This window comes from Gambusia affinis, linkage group LG13, assembly GCF_019740435.1.
Source record: "Gambusia affinis linkage group LG13, SWU_Gaff_1.0, whole genome shotgun sequence".
NCBI classification, from domain to species: domain Eukaryota; kingdom Metazoa; phylum Chordata; class Actinopteri; order Cyprinodontiformes; family Poeciliidae; genus Gambusia; species Gambusia affinis.
The window spans coordinates 24,048,407-24,068,109 of record NC_057880.1 but is presented as its reverse complement, the minus strand read 5'-3'; the positions used below and the strand labels follow the sequence as shown (position 1 = coordinate 24,068,109).

At 35.9% G+C, this 19,703-nt stretch overlaps 1 protein-coding gene across 1 annotated transcript in view; it reads right to left on the bottom strand.

The window, feature by feature from the left end:
- LOC122842596 (gamma-aminobutyric acid receptor subunit pi) overlaps positions 1 to 15,792 on the bottom strand; it is a 59,205-nt gene extending 43,413 nt beyond the window's left edge. Inside the window, exon 1 of the mRNA XM_044136620.1 lies at positions 15,403 to 15,792. The gene's annotated coding sequence lies outside the window, so the exon portion shown is untranslated. The remainder of the gene's footprint in view (positions 1 to 15,402) is intronic.
- Positions 15,793 to 19,703: the final 3,911 nt, after the last annotated feature.

Sequence of the window (19,703 nt, the reverse complement as noted above, 5' to 3'; positions counted from 1 at the left end):
TCTGTGTCCCATTTCCTATTTTGAATCTTAAAGATCCAAAGTTTCACCAATATTATCTACTTAGATATGTCTCCAAGGTAACGACTGTTTCCCTGTGACTTTGGGTTCTTTCACAAACGTTGAAATGGAGCACAGTCTCTCCAGTGGCTTTAAAAAATCACGCGGCAGAAAGTAGCAGTGATGATTCACCTCGGGGACACGCTGTCAACAGCATAATGACCTCATTAATGACTTCACCCCAACTTTAACACTGGCACTGAGCTCAAGACTTGGCTGGGAAGTAATAAATGTGCTTCCCTTGTGGGGGGCGGCTCCTGTTGCATACGTTCCCATGCTCCCAATCTCTACCTTCAGTCAGATAAAAGCAGAAACGCAGAGAAAAACCCTCAGAGGCCAGAAACACTTAAAGGCTGAGAGCCAACAGACGGATGGAAAGCTGGAATGAAGAAAAAAAATATTGTGAAGCAGAAATAAAACTTTAGCACTGAGTCATTAGCAGGACTGACAGTGATGTGACTCTGTCATATGATTGTGCGTCTGTGACATCTCTGTGGGACGCTCCACAGAGATATGTAGCAATCCAGAAAGTCATTCTTTACACATTTGACACTGCATCATACAGAGTTTGACACAGAATTTTTGGAACTGTCGAATTTTGTCACAAACATATAGGCATAATTTAAAGACACATTACAACTGTTTAAGGAACAAAAATGATGAGAAATTAAGCCTTTGTCAGACTTTTCACTGTTTTAATTCACCCATTAAAGCTGATAAAAATAATATAAAAAATTATATTGCTAATTAATTTTTGTGGCAAAGCAGCCTAATTCAAAAATAGGTGCAAAGTGAAACCATAACAATACGGTCTTATTTAAAATTTGCATGGTAATATGGGACTTTATTTTCAAAGAGAGAAAGTAAGAATTGTTGCAGGTTTGGTTGTTTGTCTGTCCTTCTCCTTGCAGGTCTAGATTGGGCTGCAGATGCAAAAGGTAAAAAGAGAGAATAATTTATGAGTATGTTGTGTAAATTAATTCTGAATAAAAAGTACAAATAAAACTGGCAAGTCCACAACTTGTTGTTTTTCTAAACATACTATTAAAAGTTTATAGTAATGACTGCATTTTTTGTATCTTTAACAGGTTTGATCTTTAGATTTGTTTCTTTGAAATATTTGGATATTTAAATAAAAAACCTGCGTAGGTAGTTACTACATTTTATTATGATAAATAAAATACCAAGAATGGCAAACAGTGGTTCTTCTTCTACACACTGAAAAGACTGAAAACAATGAGTTGGAAATGGGACCAATCTTGGCCATAATCTCCACTCATTGAAGCAGCCAGACTTAAAAATGAAGGCAAACAAGAATGAATTTATTTGTGCAAGTACTTCATATGGAAATAAAGGTAAGAGCATACACAAGCTTGAATTTTAATAAAAGACAAATTTGACCTTATTTAAAATATTCTTTTGTTTTTCTTGCAAAGATATTTTTTGAACAATATGTAATTTATTAAAGAATAAAAGCTTATAACATGACAATGTTTCAGTTAAGGTCAAAACTTAAAAATAAGCTTCTATTTTCGGTTTTGAATGTTAACACATCCATCTCCAGAGGATTGAACCACACATCGCATCACTGTTTGTAACTTTATTAAACCCTATGAGGTTTAATCAGGTTTCAGTCAGCTTATGCTGGCAGAAAGACCAGGGGGAACAGTAGATAAAATATTTTACTTTGTGGGCTTTCTTTTTTAATCCAAATTGTTGTTTCCATGTTTCCAGTTTTGGTGGAAATTTGTGTAAATCTCTGTTTCAAATTAGTCCATCTCCTTTACTCCAGATATGAGCAGTTGTTGCTTTTTTTCTTTACAAATTAAGATATAACTTTGAAAATGTTTTACAGATATTTAGATTTTTTTTTTTTTAGAAAAAGTGAAGTATTACATTTCACCAAAATTTGCAAACTCACACCATAAACAGAATATTCACAATCTAGTGAACATTCATTTATGTCCTTTCAGTGTGAAGGACTGTCTGACTCTTTTCCTGTACAGTGAAATGTTCACTTTTCAGTTTTCAGCCATGCAGTCTCCACTGGAGAATGATTTATGCTAAATAAATGAACAAACAAAAATAAGGGTACATATAATATTCAGTTTATGTAAAATGTTTTCTGGACTTTTTGCACTGGTGTGTAAACACTGTAGTAAACTCCGGGATGCAAATCAGAGCAATTATGGAGGGGTAAGAGTTGGGGGAATTTAGCAGAATTATTTAACATGATGTGGGCCTAGATACATAGTTTAATTCAAAAAACACATAAAAGACTTGGCTCCTGTTAACACCATGTCGAACATTCTGGTTTGCATGTAAAACATTCATATTAGATTTTATAAATGCTCATTTTTACAATGCAAAAAATTTACTTTGGCACCAGCAGACTGAACCATGAATTACTGTCTATTTGCAGCTTAACACGGCTTTAAAAGGCTGAATCATTCACATTTGCCTGGAAGTGACCCAGCTGTCAAATTACAGCACTTTGCAATGACCTGATGAGCTAAAGGGCCAGAATCGTCACTTTGAAGCCTACGTTGAAAGGCTTTACGTTAAAGATCATAGAAATTATATTCTGATGCATGAGGACTGAGTAAGAGCAGTTGCTCCCTTTAAAGTTTCCTGATATAGTTTGCAAAAATAATTTAATTTTATCCACAATGAAGAGTAGAATTAAATGTCTGAATTATCTCCTGAGCATTTAGTTACAGTCTAATAGAGACCTGCTCATGACAGAATCATTTAATTTAGGTGTGTTGAAACGGAAACTTTACCATGTTGCTTCGGTTCATTAAGATTTGCAGGTAATTGATTCTCAATAGCTCTTTTGGTTCTACTACAACCCAGTAGTATAGTCTGGACTTTGACTGGGCCACTGGAACATCTTAATCCAATGCTATTTCTTCCTCTCTGTTCTGTTCTAGATTTTCCACTCTGTTTGACATTATTGTCCTGTTGATGACCCTGTATTGCTTTATCCTGCTGACAGATGGATTTACATTTGACTCAAGTTTGATTTTCATAAACATGTTGTTCATTATGGTTAAACTTCTCTATATTTGTCTCATTTAATTAAAGAATAAGAGATAAAATACTTCTCATTTCAACTCCTAATGGTTTTTATTTACAGATCCATCCAGAAAAGATTACTTTTTTTTTTTGCATTTGTAAAGAAAAAAACCCCAAAAAAAACTCATATTAATGCAGATTGATGGAGTTCAAGTAGTTTGGAAATGAGATTATACTTTTTTACAGATTGCATTATCATTTGCTTCTCTGAGATCATTGTTGACGTATTTCCACCTTGATGTTGTATCAACTCTCCGTCAGATTGTGCAGATCAGAAAACTGGCAAAATTCCTGGTTTTATAATTTGTCACAGAGATGATGATCACTTAATAAAGTGATGTAATTAGCAGCAGCTGGCAGCTATTTTCCATCTTAAATGTAATGAGTTAGGGGACACGTAGCAGTTCACTCAAAGCTTTTCCTTTTTAGCATTGCCAGTTTCAAGTCTGTTAAACGTCTTTGTACAGTTTAGGTTTCAGATTAAAACCGTTTTAGAAGTTAGTAGAGAGTAGATCATTTTTCAAAGTAAAACTGCTTAGTCAATGAATGCAAACCTGAGCCATTCATCAGAGGACCAGAGGAAAGGAAACACTGAGCAAAACCAGTAACTGAGGTAATCAGTTCTGTAAATTTACAGCAAATTACTTCTGGGAATTCAGTAATGTTCCTGACACAGCACCATTACAGAGAGCAGCAACTTACACCACTACAATTAGTGAAAACATTTTTTTTTTTAAAGTAGGCTACAAATGAAAGTGCATGCTTGGAAATAAGTAATGCTGCGTGTGAACTTTAAATCATATAGCCTAACTTAGATGAATAATAAGATGAATGTGTGTAAAACCAAAAAGCAATAATCATAAAGGCCAGCTTTTTGAGGGCGACTGTTATGTAAAATCCATCTTGCCTTGTTTTTTAGTTTCACTTTTTGGTTGTGCCACTGTAATCCCTGCATAAGCCCCTGTAATCCTTGTATAAGCGGTTGAGACAAAACTCCTTTCAAAGTACTGCGTGAAACAAAGTTTGACTCCAATCTCAAAACCTCAGTGAACTGATTTGAGAGGTCAGAGAGTAATGAATACAACAGTGTTTTCCTCTCACCAGCTGTAATAGGATCCATCTGCCATCTACTTTAAATAACTCGGTGATCTTTTGACGGATTCATATAAATCATACAAAGCTTTCAAAGAAGACTGTGTCCTCAATCAAAATGTACACATAAAATAGAACCTTAAACCCAAATGTGCAAATGAAATAAATAATATATGTTATATAAAAATGATATAGATTAGCTTTCAGTTTGATGGATGGGGTATTCAGAAAGGTATGGTTAATTCAAACTTGTCTGTTTTCTTAAACCCCAGTCACACTGTTGCGTATCTGCTTTGCACTTCAGTGATGGAAGATATGTAGATATAAAACACTTCACCTTCACCTTTCTACACATCTTACATTTCATAATACAAAATTTGATCTCTGAGCAGACTGTCACCAATTAAGTTTTTATGTTTTCTCTTTTTTCTTGTGTATTGCACATAACAAGGCCAAACCACAGACTTTACACATGTGCTACTGAGCAGATATTTGTTTTTCATACTGCACTATGCAGACACTGCTGAAAATTTGCTTACCCCCAACCAGAGGGGTTTGGAGCACATATTCAAGGTACATTTGTAAAAAATAAAGTCAAGATGTCGGATGGTCCTAACGAAGAAGACACAATTTTAAAGTTCCATCATAAAAAGGAGAAACAAAGTTACTGTGCTGTCCACAATTTTGCAACCAGGTTTTTGGAATGTCCTTCAAAAATATTTAGTTGTTTTTGAATTGTATTGTGAAGGATAAGTCTTGTATTAGATGTGGAAAACGTTGAGGATGATTTGATTGTAATAGTTTTCATTTTTGAATTATAAAAATCGGACATGCACTTTAAAAGTTACTCTGCACTAAGCAGCTGGACCTCAGATGATTTCAACAGAATTTACACAAAACTTGTTTGGATTTTTCAGCTTAATTTCTGCTATGCTATGCTAGGCTAGGCTGAGCTAAGTTAGAGTATGTTAGGCTTCACCAGACCATACTATACAGTCACTGTCTGCTCTTATCAACATTCACTTAATTCAAATCAGTTTTGGACTTTCAGTCAAAGATGAATGGCTGATCAACTGAAAATACAAAATCATTAAGGTGACATCTTGGCAACACTGTATTACTCTATACTTTACACATATAATTTGTATACACTTGTAATAAAACTGAACAGGGCGCATCATAAATGACATGCATGGTTTAAAAACGTGACAGAGCTTGATGTCTCACAAATCTTCATATCTTCAACTTTTCAACAATGTGTTTTAACAAACCTGCAAGAAGAAACTGGACCAGCTGGAGCGACGTAAAAAAAACCCAAACAGCCTTCCATCACCTGGAGTAGAGCATTTGAAAATATTTATTTCATAAAAAAGGCTATTGCTCGGTCCCTATGCAAAGTGGTTATCCTGATCAAGGGACACTTTAATGTGGGAGGATGGGGAACAGTTCTCCAAAGTCAGCTGTCTGCAGGGTGATTTTAAGCCGACTTGAAAAGGGCACAAGCAAATATAAAACTGATATGTCAGGCAGTGCTGAGTCACTTCATCTAATTATTTGGGTACTCTCTCCTTTATTGCTTTTTAGGTTATTTTTCAAGGCATCTTGCATTAGTCACATCAGCTGCATGTGGCATTCAAGGTGCTGGTCCAAACCAAAAGTCTCCCAACCCTAAATTTATTTCCCTCTCTGCTCTGATTTGCAAAACTTCAGGAATGTGTCATTTTTAGGTGAAGCTGAGCTCTGAGAAGATTTTTGAGTCAGAGCGTATTAAACTGAATCTCTGTGTTTTACAGTTTCTCTGTTTTAATTTACTGTTAATTCCCCATGAGTGAGAAATTGCATAACACAATTTTCACTTTTGCTTTTACAACAAAACAAATAAAAATGAATAATGTGATTTTAAAAAATAAGTACATTTAGAATTTGTATTAGGTTAAATGTTTTCAAAAATATTTTTTTTTATCATGTGAACATTAAGAAACCTAAAAAACACAAATTCAGATTGAATGAGGCCAGATTGTTTCACAGAGCAACTTTGATGGGCCTGAAGGTTTGAAATATTTGTTCTTAGCTTCTACCAAACCGTCATAACATAGAGTCGATATTATTCATTGGAGGCATAAAACCACATTTACTTGCACTAGACTGGTCTGAGACTTCATAACAATGCACCAACTGTTCAGATAGAAAGAGAATCAGACTTTTCTACCAATAAAATCCTACATGTTGCAGGTTTCCCTGTCTACAGATAGGTCTACTACACAATCTCAATAAAAATCACACATTTTGAGAAAACTAAAAAAGGTCACATTTTCTAACTGGAGTAATCTGCTAATCAGCTTTACAAAACAATTTACTTTAGACTGTTTCTCTGCAACTTTAAATTTGAGCCTGCAGCTCATTTACTATTTACATTTTTAAACAAACTGTTAGAAATGAATGGAGAGCATTGCTTTGTAAATGGGAAGATTTTGGAAGCAGTCATTAGGATCTCATAGCTGGGCAAGCACAGGTGTGACTAATTACGTTGATTATGGTGGCGTTCCATTAGGGTAATAACTATGTGCTGTGGTTTAGCAGCAGAAATAACTGTGACTTTTTCTAATCTCAGCAGAGAAATGTGTGCCTTGCTGTGACAAACATTTTTTGATTAACCAGCCGCTCCGATTCGGCAAAGAAAAGCAAGAAAAGCATTACAATTGGTGATGTCTAGCAAAGATTGCACAGACTCTAACACAAAATGAATAAATTCACAGAAAACCAGATACCTTGTTTTAACTTATTCATATCGTGACAATTTTTTTTTTACACCAGAAGAACACACTGTATAGATTTGTGTGGTGATGTAAGGTGATAGTCAAGATAAAAAATGATTACATGGCTTACCCCTTCACCTCACTTTAAAAGTGTTTTAATCTGATTGCTCTTTTTTTCATGGTGGGCTGACTATGCAACATACAAAGACTGATAATAAACACAATGTTTTAAAGCATGTGTAAACAAATCTAACAACCAATATGTTTTTATATAAAAAATTCTGGGAGCCTATTTACCTACAGACTATGCTTTTGAGCTTAGCCAAACAATTTGAGGATTGGAATTTGCCACCTTCGCCTGTTTCAAAGCCAGGTGTGATTAGTTTTTTGGATCATTGTCCTGCTGGAACAAACACCTAGTTTAACCAAAACAATGTTTATTCCTGGTGCAATTTGCTAAGATACTTTTGAGCAAATATTACTGGATGTATATATTCATATCTAACCGTACATTATTTTTACTTTGTACAGATTAAAGAAAATACGGTACACTATAAACTGAAACTTGTTCAGCTATTGCTTTTTCTTCAAACGATATCATCCTTCCAGTCCACCAGCAAAATGATGGTTCCAATAAATCAATAATAATAATAATAATAATAATAATAATAATAATAATAATAATAATAATAATAATAATAATAATAATAATAATAATAATAATAATAATAATAATGATATAACATGTCTATGATGAGTGTGTGCAGAAGTCAGAACTCTACACACATGGGTTAGGAGACTTCTGGGAAATGTAGTCCCACTGCAATGTCTCCACAAATTGCATTTGCTTGTTTTTTTTGCACAATATTTATTGAATGTAATGTACTCTATGTCTTGAAACTAATTCAATACGAAAACAACAAAAAAGAAAATTATTTTCCATTGTAACCATGGTTTTATTACTTCTGTTGTCTGACTATTACAAATCTCTTTGGATGCATGAATCCAATTTATTATTTACAAATATTGACCGCAATAAGCAGTCTCTGGCTGCGAGAAAACACAAAGTACAAATCCACTGCTGTCTTTATGATTTAAAACCTTAATAACTCACAGCAGCAGGATCAGCTCAGAGATTAATGTGGCACTAAAACTGAGTGGGCATCCCATCAAAACAGAGTGAATGCAAATAATCAGAAACTATTTTGTTTTTAATAAAGACAATAGATCAACATGACCTTGAAATCCATGCAGCATCTTGACCTAACGCAGCATGTTGCAACAAATGACAGCAAACAGATGCAGGCAGGCAGAGGAATAACGATTTGTAGGTTTCCTTTCACCTCATTGAAACAAAGCTTCATCTGTACTGAAGTTATTAACAAAGCGGCACACACTACTTCATTTTAACATTTTGTCTACAAACACTCTTTGCTCTCCTGCCCACTTCTGTATGAAAACATTATTTTCCTGATCCTTGTTTTGTTTCTATGAAAAACAGTTTGTAAAGATTTGGCAAACAACCTGGAAAAGACACGCTACAGTGATCAGATGTCGGCAGTGATTGCAGCAAAAGGTGCTGCCACAGCAAATTAAATTAAGAGAACCTATAGTTGACATATTAAATACGTATTATGCTAGTATCGTCTATACCCTTCTTCATTTGTTACATAACATCAAGTGTTTAACTAAATAAATTATATTTTTTTAAAAAACATGAAATGTAAAGTAAATATTAAGGGATGCCATTTTGTTTTAGTTATTCAAATCATTTCACATGAAACAAAAATACACAAATTTCTCTGTGTCAAAAATTTGATTTCAAAGTATAACTATAAACCTGTTGATCATTTACTGTGGTGTTTTTAATTTTTAGATTTTTTTAATCCACTAAACAAAAGGCTTGAATTTCAGTAAATAATTTGTCTGAAATTATTCATGCAAATACATTAATGTCACAATGCATCATCAAGCTGCTTTCACTGTTTATAATGAGTTTTGTAATTAGGGACATTTTATGATTATGTTAGATGAATAATTTCAACACTACTAGCCTCTCCCTCAATGCAAACATTTTTTATATCATTGCAGCTTTAGCTTCCTTTCACCATCCAACAGTTTAATCAGTTACCAGTTCTGCAACACACCAGTCACTTGTTGCAAGGGAAACTTTGTTGCAAAATATGCATTACAAAATAAAAAAGAATGCATTGTGTGCATCTTAAATGTAAAGCTAATGCATCTTTTCTCACTGAATTTTTGCTTCATTGCTCCCTTTTCCTTCAGATGTTAAAGATTTCTTTAACATCTACAAGTACACTGAAACCAAAATAGCTCTAAAAGAATCACTAATGTGCAAGGGATGAAACAAAGTAATGGAGCACATCGCTGTGTGGTGGACTAGTTTCATCTCAGTCACCAGTCTGTCAGTGGTTGTGTTATTGTCGGCTCCTTATGGGTTCTGCAAGATCATAAACATGTAAGGATTTTACATCTTTATGATGTAAAATCATAAAGATGTAAAATTTATGATTTTATGGTGTAAAATCCTGTCATGAGACTCATACTTGGGGTCACATATGTTCACTTTTTATTTTTCAAAAAACATTAATGTGAGATCTCAAAGAAACATAAGATATTATTTGAACTTGCAGTTCATAATCCTGAATGCTTTATATTTTGTCACCTTATTTAGTCTGAATTATTCTGACGAAAGACTTCCGTAGGGTTATTTTGTGATAAATTAACATAATGATAGTTATGGAATAACCCAAGCCCACCTGTTTGTAGTTTCATCTCAGTATGAATACAGCTGTTCTGTGAATAAACACCATCAATATAAAAGTTAACAATGTCAATTTTACAAAAATTAAAAAAAAAAAGGTTGCGAGACTGGTGAACTGTTTGAAAAAATTTAATAAGTCCAGTTTAAAGATTAGTAAAAAAGGTACAACGGTCAGATGAAACCAAAACTGAAACCAATATGACCTACATGCAAAACACTAAATGTGGAACATTGAAAAACCCCTTTCTCAATGATGGCACACCATGGTAGCAACATTATGCTCCAGATGTGCAAAACTTTCACAGAGGCAGAGAAACAGCTTAGATTTGATGGAAAGGTGGACAGAGCAAAATACAGAAGTAACTGGAATTATTCTCTTGTTCGATGATGTTTCAGGTCTCAAAGTAGTTTGGACATATCAGACTTTTAGTTTTATTCAGAACATTGTCACTAATAGGGTTGTTAAGATCACTAATTGGGCTAAGTGTATTCTCACTAAATCTCTCTAGACTGGTAGTTCCAGCCCATGTTCAAATTTGGCCAAATCATTCTGATATTAATCCATTCTGACTGAACCTGAGCAGTTTTTAAAGGAATAGTAACTATGACTTAATCAAATTTAAGTAAAGCACATGTGACAGGTGTCTCCAAATCCAAGCCTGGCATCATTACTGGTCCAACACACCTGAATCAAACGACTGAATCAAACGACTGAATCACCTCCTCAGTGTGCAGTCAGTTCTCCAGAGTTCTGCTAACAACCTCATTATTTGACTCTGGTGTGTTAAAGCAGAGACACATCTAAAGGTTGTGGGACTTTGGCCCAATAGACCTGAATCTGAAGACCCCTGACATCGAGGTTTATGAAAATACTCAGAGTGGTGTGAATATTTTTGCAAGGAACTGAAGCTGTTTTATTAGTAGGTAGAAGCATCCAATCCGACTCCACCTGACATCATTTTCTCTGGATAGCAGAGAGGTTTGCTGTTCATCACTCTGCATGATTATTACTCTGCGCAACCTAAACACACTCAGTGCGGTGGGGATTGGCAGTCCTTGCAAACAAGGCAGCAGCGATGGAGGAGAGTGTGATTTAAAAAAAGATGGTTTTGACTGTAAACATGTAGTTGTGATAAATTCTAAAAACAAACAAACCCTGATTAGTATAAATTTACAACCATTAAATCCAGAATTTAATGTTAAGACATGTATTCCTTGAATAATTGTCTTAAACAAAATCACATTCACCACACTTATTGGCAACTTTAATAATTCCCATTAAATAAATACAACTGATATTTGTCTATTATCTACACCTGCTTATTCTTGCAGAGTCATAGAGGTTTGGTACCAATCTCCAGAGGTCAATTGAAGGACATAACTGAGTAATTTTTCTTATGCGTTACTGTTTAAATGTAATAGTCAGCTTTTGATTGTTAACCTGCAGCTTCATGTTTTCTTGTTGTATAAGGGTGAGGTTTATTTCTGAGCCACTATTCAAAATGGAAAATACAGAAAAGCATGGCCTTCAAACAAAATAAATATTCTTCATAAAAGAAGAGTTGGCTACTAGAAAATAGCTGCTTACCAAAACTTGCCCACATTTACAGATATGCTCAATTTTAGTCTCATCTGAAAAACAAACACTTCCACTTGGATTGCCAGATGTGTTAAACAAACAGGGAAAAAAAACATTCCTCCCAAACAACCAGCTGATCTGTGGATGACCTTTTGTTATCTTCAAGATGGCACTTTTTGAGATTTGTCCTTTGTTTCATATCTCAGCACCCTGCTCCCTGTATGTGGTGATAACCTCTTGTCCTCATCCAACCTACTTCTTTATTGTCAGGTCAAATCTGAAATTTGTGCTACATCACAGCATCATTCTCTACCAACAATTTGTACACAAACACAAACGGAGTCAAAAGATAGCGTTAATGTTGAGGTTCGGGATTGATTAGTGTACAAAAGTGTAATCTTTTAGATGACAGCTTTAAATGGAGGAAATGCTCCCGCTGTGTCTGACATGATAGCAAAAATGAATCTAAAGAAAAGTTCTAAGAAAAGACTGGATGATCTAGAGAAACTGCAAAAAGGAGTGGTTCAAAAATTCCTCTCTCCATGTGTGTATGGAAATATTGTGAGATAATTTAGGATGAAAACTGGGTGCAGATTGGTTGCTTCAGCCAAAAGGTGTTACTCAATAGAGAGGACAAAAAGCATGGCAAAAATAATTAAATAAAACAGTTTTTCTTAATATGAAGTTGATTTTCACTTAAGAGTAAGATTATGATTCTGCAAAAACATGGATTGTTTTACAAGTCTTTCCGAGGCGGTGCAGATGTGTGTGGAGAATGTTGCGTATTTAAGAATTTCAGGCCGGCTTCTATTCTGGAGAGATTCCTATTCAAACTTTCAAAATGTTGTTTGAAATCCTACAGAAGCTGACTCACACTAACCTCTCCAACTGCACTTCTTCCCCTTTCAGACGTCACTAAATCTGACAAGAATAAGTTGTGTCTGAAATATAATCCAATACTATACAGTGGGATACAAAAACATTGGCAAGCTACTTACTAGATGCTCAGCTGACAATACATTTATGGATTCAGTTAAAGAAATATTGGTAAATGAAAACAGGTCCGTCTCTTACAGTCCACTTATAAAAGATTGAGAGACCTTACAGATTTCACCCCTGGTCACATTTTGCCATATTCTTACCAAAAGAATAAGATGCCAGAGGAAAACTGGTCAGACTTGAGACACAATAGAACAATGTGACAGACAATGACGGGACAGTACCATAGGACTTCTGCCATCAGACCGCATTAATGAAGATGCATGACACTGTGCCAGTGAGTCAAAGCAAGGTCCCAGACCAGAAAGTGGCACAGATGCTGCCGTGATGAAATAAGCCTGAACAGTCTGAATTCATCCATTTTCTATATCTATTCAGTCCCTGTCTTTTTAAACTCTGAGCCAAATACGCATGGATTTAGCGTTTGATCACTGAAAAGTTTTTGTGCAGTTTTTGTGATAAAAATAGACCATGAGAGAACATTTCAAACACTTGTTTCAGCACCAACCAGTCATAAAAAGGAGCCAAAAATTGGACACCTTCTGATTCAGTTCCAGTGTTTGGTGTTCTTGACTTCAAACTGTTAATTATAGTGAATCTGAGCCACATAAACAACGTTATTCTATCCAATAGGGTTTTTGTCTGGTCTTTCTTTATTTCCATTCTTTACTAAAGCCATTGTTTCTAGAAGTTGAAGGATGTAAAGGATCAAATAGTAACGTTGGTGTCAGTCAGGAGAAGAGCAGAAAAAAAATACACACTAGTGTATATTTATTCCATGCCACTGTGAAAATAATCACTCATAATTGGTAAAAAATAATAAAACTGGGAATTACAAAAACTGGATGTTGTCCAAAATTGATGAAAAAAATGAAACCTAAAAGAATGTCCATCAATGACTGAATGTGTTCTGCATCCTTCTTTATTCTCCATCTGTGTGGACCGAAGAGTACAGTTTCATCCAAAGATAAATATCCAAATCCCTTTTAAAATCTTCCTAAACTTTGAGAGAAAATGTCTTACTGTCTGTTGAAACCAAACAAATCTCTGGGCTACCATTCCATGAGGTTTTTTTTTCTTCTTTGCAGAAAGCAACACTGAGGGAAGACTAAAAGAGCCCACAGTGAAAAATGGTGGTGGCAGCGTCATGATCTGGGTTGATTTTAAATAAAACTGGGGTTTTGGTTGATGTTATTTAAATTATGAATAGTTCTAGCAACCAATCAGTTTAAACACAAAACTTTCAGAGGTGAAGATCAACGGATTTCTATTTTTCAGCCTAAAAGTGAATCTAAGCAAATTGGCAAAAATAATTTAAGATTTGTACAGGTCTAGTCAAAGTCCACAAGGGCATAAGATGGAAAATAAGTGGGATCATCTAAATAGAGCTGTAGATAAGAAATTACCTCACACTCTGAGGGATTTGGAAAACTTTTTCAAGGTAGAATAAGCAAATATTGCACTGTTAAGATGTGGTATGTTGTGAGTACTACTGAGAAAGAAATATTGATTAATCTAAATCAAATATTAAAGAGTAGTAGTTTAAACATGTACAACCATATTATTTCTTAATGTTTTTTATCCCAAATAATTAGTTTTTTAAAGTTGTATAGGTCATATGTGATCATAAAGATGTAAAATGTTTTGAAATGGTTTCATTTCTCATTTTGTGCTAACAGATTTTCCCAGCATATCAAGATCTGCATTAAAATTAAAGAAGGGTGCATGCACATTCGTACAGAGCCACTCTTAATCAGTAGGAAAGCATTTTTCCACTTAACTGTTTCAGTTTATTTCATATTTTTCAGAGTATAAGAAGCCTTTTATTTTGTCCAGTAACAGAGAGGAAAACGCTCTCAGCTCTGGTGTTTTGATGATAACAGGGAGCCCTTTTCATTATCTCCTCAACTCTATTTCCGTAAATCTAATTCCCTCTTCCTATTTTTCTTGTAATGGCTGACCTGCACTCTGAGAGACAGCTGGCAGTTCATGCCCAAAGACTGCGAATAAAAAAAAAAAAAGTTCTTCAATTAAGTGTGCCTCACAATCTGCACTTGTTCCACTGATTACAGACATTATCTCAGTGGTAAATATAGATTATGAAATTAGAGGAAAAATGCACCATAAGGCTTCATGGAACATTAGCAACATTTTAATTACAGATTTTTATGGCAGTGGAAATCTTCCATATCTGGGGGCATTTGTCTTTTGACTCTATAGCTTAACTGTTTTTATTTGAAGCACAGCTGCTGGGTAAAATATGACAAAATGAGACATGAGCTTCAGTATTCACTGTTCAATTGAAATGACTGGACTAGTTTTCTAAAATGCCCCCAGGACACACTGGAAAGCCCTGATAAATTTCTGGAGCCAGCTGCTTTAAATTCACAACCGGACAGCATCATACCTTTAGGGTTCATTAAATGTTTGGGGAGTTTGTTTTTTTTGTTTTGTTTTGTATTTACTGATTTTAAGCTTCTAGTTATTTTTCTTGGGGTGTTTTTTGTTATCTCCTCCCAAGCACAATTACGGATGACAGTTTGCTTTCTGAGCATCACAGTTGGAATAAATGAATGCATTTTACAAGAACTGGAGTTTTTATTTGAAGTCCCTGGAGGGGCTGTCCTCAATTGACTATTTTAGGGATTTCCGACAAAGAAAAAGCTTGTTAATCCTTTAACCTTCATCAACATAAATAAACAGGGTTTTACGCACAGGTGCAAGAGCTCGGGCATCAAGGACGTGCAGCGAATTGCATGCATGCAGGCATATTCACGTAATTATTGTTGCTACAGATATGGATGTATTTTTGTGTATGGATATTTTGGAGATTGCATAACTGGGGAAAAAAAATCGTTTCTGCATATCAAAGTTTATTTCATCAGCGCGCTGTGGGTTCAAGACGCTCCTTTCAAAGATGCGCTGCGCTGGTAAGAGGCTCACCAAAACAATTAAACGTCTCCAAAAAATAAGCAGCAGCAGATATAAAACAATATACCCATTATTTGATTTTCTAAAAATCAACCAAAATCAGCGAAAGTGGAAATTGAATTTACCTGATTCGATCTATCGCCACGATCATGTCACACACGCGTCCGTCAGCGCATCCTGGAAATTAGAGTCCTTCGATGAAAGAGTTCTCCCTCAATTCGCCACGGGTGAAATCTCCACTTCCATACACGTATTTAATCTTTTTTCTAAGGTAGCACCTGCTGATCCGCGCAAACATATGCCTGCACAAACAACTGGTTGTGCTCTGTCAGCAGATTCCCGTTAACCACCGTGGGCTGGACGCGCCGCTGCGCAATGACGCACGCCAAGTAGTCGAAGCTGATTTGGAGTCTCCAAATCCGCATGTGTTGGATTCCAAAACACATGATGCTTTCACTTTTTCTACGCCCTCCGAATGGTATGAAACTGATGTTATGTCACCACTAAACCCCTGTCTTCTTTTGTTATTGCTCCTTCAAATGGACTATTGGTGACAAAAACCATCCATGGCCAGTCACATATTTAAATCAAAGAGATCAGACCTGACACACAACACATGGTGAGCTGCGTGTTAACCTCCCCTTTCTATTTTAGTCTTTGAAGAAATCAAGTGACAGTAATCGTGTCAGTGCACGTTTAACGCTCCACAGCACCTCTTAAAGCCATTACTCTTTCTGTTCACCCTCACACAATGGCAGTTCGATTGCTATAAAACTCCAGGAAGTAAACTGAGGTTTTACATGTCAAGATGGAGGATGGTGATCTCAGAGTAGGAGCTTGACAGTCATTCCTGTGTTGATGCGCCGTTTACATTCCCATCCTGGATGCCCAAAAGGGGAGAGAGGAGCGGTCAGTCAGGCAGAAGCTAATTTTGCTCCACATGTGGGTTTTAATTGTAGGACGAGGGTGTGTGTGTAGAGCATAAGAATGCCTCTGTGGGTGGTTTTCCCTATGTTAGCAAACAGCCATTCACTCCAAGCATGGCTGGGCAAGATAGTGAGTTCTCTGAATCCATACATTTTTGTAGACTAACTGGAGAAGACAGATAAGCATCCAAAAGGAATGGCTCGGTGTGGACACGACTGAACACATATGCAGATAATACGTAAGTAAATTTGATTTGCATTGAGAGGACGATGTCTAAAACAGGCATCAGTGGGAATCCTGGATATGAGGGCAAGGGGCGTAGAGAGGTGTCGTTACGCGAAGTCCAAGACTCAAAACTATGGCTGGAGGTCACAAGACACAGAGCCACAATGAAATCAGCATTTATTTACAGACTGGTGCAGACAGTGCACTACTATGACATTTGTTTGCCCCACATGCAAGGACATTTCATGACACGATGATTCAACCACATGCAAACCATGCATGCATCAACTGTCTAAAACTTCTGCTCTGTAAAGAAATATGTAGCTACTCATATTTGTACAGATATTTCAGTGTTGTCAGACATTAAATTAGAATAAACTCAAAATGCCAGAATCTCAAGAGAAACATATTTTTGATATGATTTTTGATTCAAATCACATGTTTTTATTTCTTAACATTTCATAGAGCTCTCTGCATAGTTTGTTCTTCCAGAAGAATGCCATAAATTTCAGCTTGACTGGGTCCTGAAACCAGTTCAATGCTCAGTTTCTGCAGCTATCCATTCATTGCTGAGCTTTAACATCACGGCTGATGCTTCAAGAAGTTTCTTCAATATCTTTTGCAGGAAGAAATTCTGCTGCTTTTGTATCTTAAAATGCTCACTAATAAAACATCAGGTTTTTTTTCTGAATTAATTTGCCAACAGTAATTAACTCTGTACTGAACTGCAGCTCCAGCGTACTTCTTTAGAAGGTCTTGAGCCATTATTGTGGAGTTCATTGGCACCAACATTACTAAAATCTGAGACATTTAATCTCTCTTCTTCCTGAATGTTATGATGGTTGGACATTATTATAGTCTAGTCATGGGTTGTTTTGGTGTTTTGATTATTTCATTCTAGCTTAATCTTTTTCTTTGATTAGATCAGTTTTGTTTGTGTTTTAGTTCACTCCTTCTTAGTGTTTCTAGTTATGGTTATTCCTTGTCTCCAGATATTCCTTGTTACTCTAGTAGTTTAATTGTATTCTATTCTTTAATGTCAGATTCTTTTCCTAGTCCACTGCATACTTTCCCTCGCCCCCTGTGCCTTTTCCTCTCTCTCTCCTCACACCTGCAACCTGCTAGCTGATCATCCCAGGTCTTTTGTTACAGCATTCTCCCTTAAACTATTTAAACCTTTCTCTTGCTCAAACTCCTTACTGATCCCTCTTGTTATACCCTGTTATTTTCTATGTTTCTTTGAAAAGAAAAAAATCCTGTTGGCACTTTTGTTGGGCTTATGGTTTTTGTTCTTCTTTGGCTCTCTGTGATTATTTTTTGTAAGTTTCTCATCTTTTTTTATCAAACTTTCAGCATGATCCATGGTCCCACCTCCTGTCTCAAACTCACACTTCATGACAGTTATGGTATTTATAGCTGCATTTAAGCTCTATGGCAACTTCATGCATTTGGAAATTAAACCCAAGGACGGATTAAACTTGAAGACGTTGAAGACATGACTCAATGATCAAGCTTTGCAAGTTATTCACAAGCATAGTAATTTTGGATGTTGTATTGATTTTCTTTTCTCTTAAAAAACAAAACAAAAAATGTTTTGGTTTTGTCCAGTGTGTTTTTTGAACGTTTTTTAATTTGTTTATGTTAATTTTAGCAGTGGAATGATTGATAATTATCAATCATGAATGTGAAAACAATCCAATTTGATATTCTATTTAGTAAGAGATTGACTATTTTGCTCTTTCTCTCGACTAAAGAATGTGATGGAGAGAATAAAAAATTCATTCATTCCTCCTTGAGTGTCCGACATGGCAAAACGTCCACATTGTTTAAAGTCCATCTCTGATTGGCTAACTGGCTGTTGTGATGATTCCTTCCCTGGAAGCTATTGCCCCCGATGGGCACCTGGAGCTCACAGACTATGAGATTGAAAAAGAACCGAATCCAGCAAACGGTTTTTCCCAACCTGTTAACACTCCTGATCAGTTTGTTGTTGTTTGCAGCCATGAAAGTGATGCATTTCCGTTCCAATAGTTAAAATGTACAACTCCATAGTCTTAGAGGTTAATAGTTTTGTGGTGTGAAGCGCTTTGATTTATAGTGCCTTGTGGAAACCGTTAAACTTGTTCTGTGTTGCATTGTGGAGTCACTAAAAATTTTACGAGGGCTGCTGGTGCCTTAATGTCATGCATGTGTAGAGCAGGGAACAGGTGGGGACCTGAAGGGTTTCCAGCTCACAACCATTTCCCTCTATTGACAGGCCTGCTTACAATGCATTGCCCGCCTTATATCTCTTCCTGTCATGTCCGAATCCTGCAGGGATATTCCACCTGAGCCCTCATTCATCTGCTGCTGCTTTCAACAAAGCCGTTTGCTCTCAGGGTTACATGACCGTGCAAAAGTTTTATGCATGATTTGTCTGCACTGAGTTCCACCATTTTAGACGTGGGTCATCTGCAAAGGCCAGATTAAAAATTGTTCCCCGGAGCAGCACTTTCACACATTTGTCCAATGATCTCAAGCTCTTCAGTGGTCATCTGTAATCCATTACTCACATCGTGTGGGAAACAAGTGACTGGACTAGCTGATCTGATGGAGATACTTAAAAAGGGTTAAAGAAATCCACTTTGAAATCCCGACTGGCTCAGCTGTTGTTCAGAACATTGTCATTATTGTTTCTATTTATCTTAGATGGAACCGCAGAGCTGCTGGTGAATACTCAGTGTTATTTGTTGTTGTAGATGAGCATGGCCATGCATTATGCAACACTGTGACAACTACAACCTGTTCAAATAACTCATCAATTTCTAAAAGAGGGTTTCAATCAACTGCAAGGTGACCGTGTTCATGAAGAAATCCCTCATTCACACTGCGTGTTTCCATGCAATCAACAATGGAGTTTTCTGTTCTGTGGATATGAAACAGAAGGCAACACAGGTCAACAGATTTCTTTCTCATCCTGGGAAGAAGGAAAGATTTGGAGAGATAAACAAAAACATGTGTAACAATTGTGCTTAAATTTTTCCTGTTGAAGGAACAATGTTGGGATTTTTAGTGCCTCGAATAAGCAGTGGCTATTTATTAATTATTGAACTAATAGTAACACAGTTCCTTGCAAAAGTATTGCAACCATATAGAAAATACATGAACCATTATTTAACCATGATGGGATCATTTTTATGTTATTTCCAAAATCTTATTTTAAAACCTTGTCATATCTCACAGTTTTTACATAATGCAAGAATCCACAAAGGTTGAGAAAAATTTGCTATTCTTG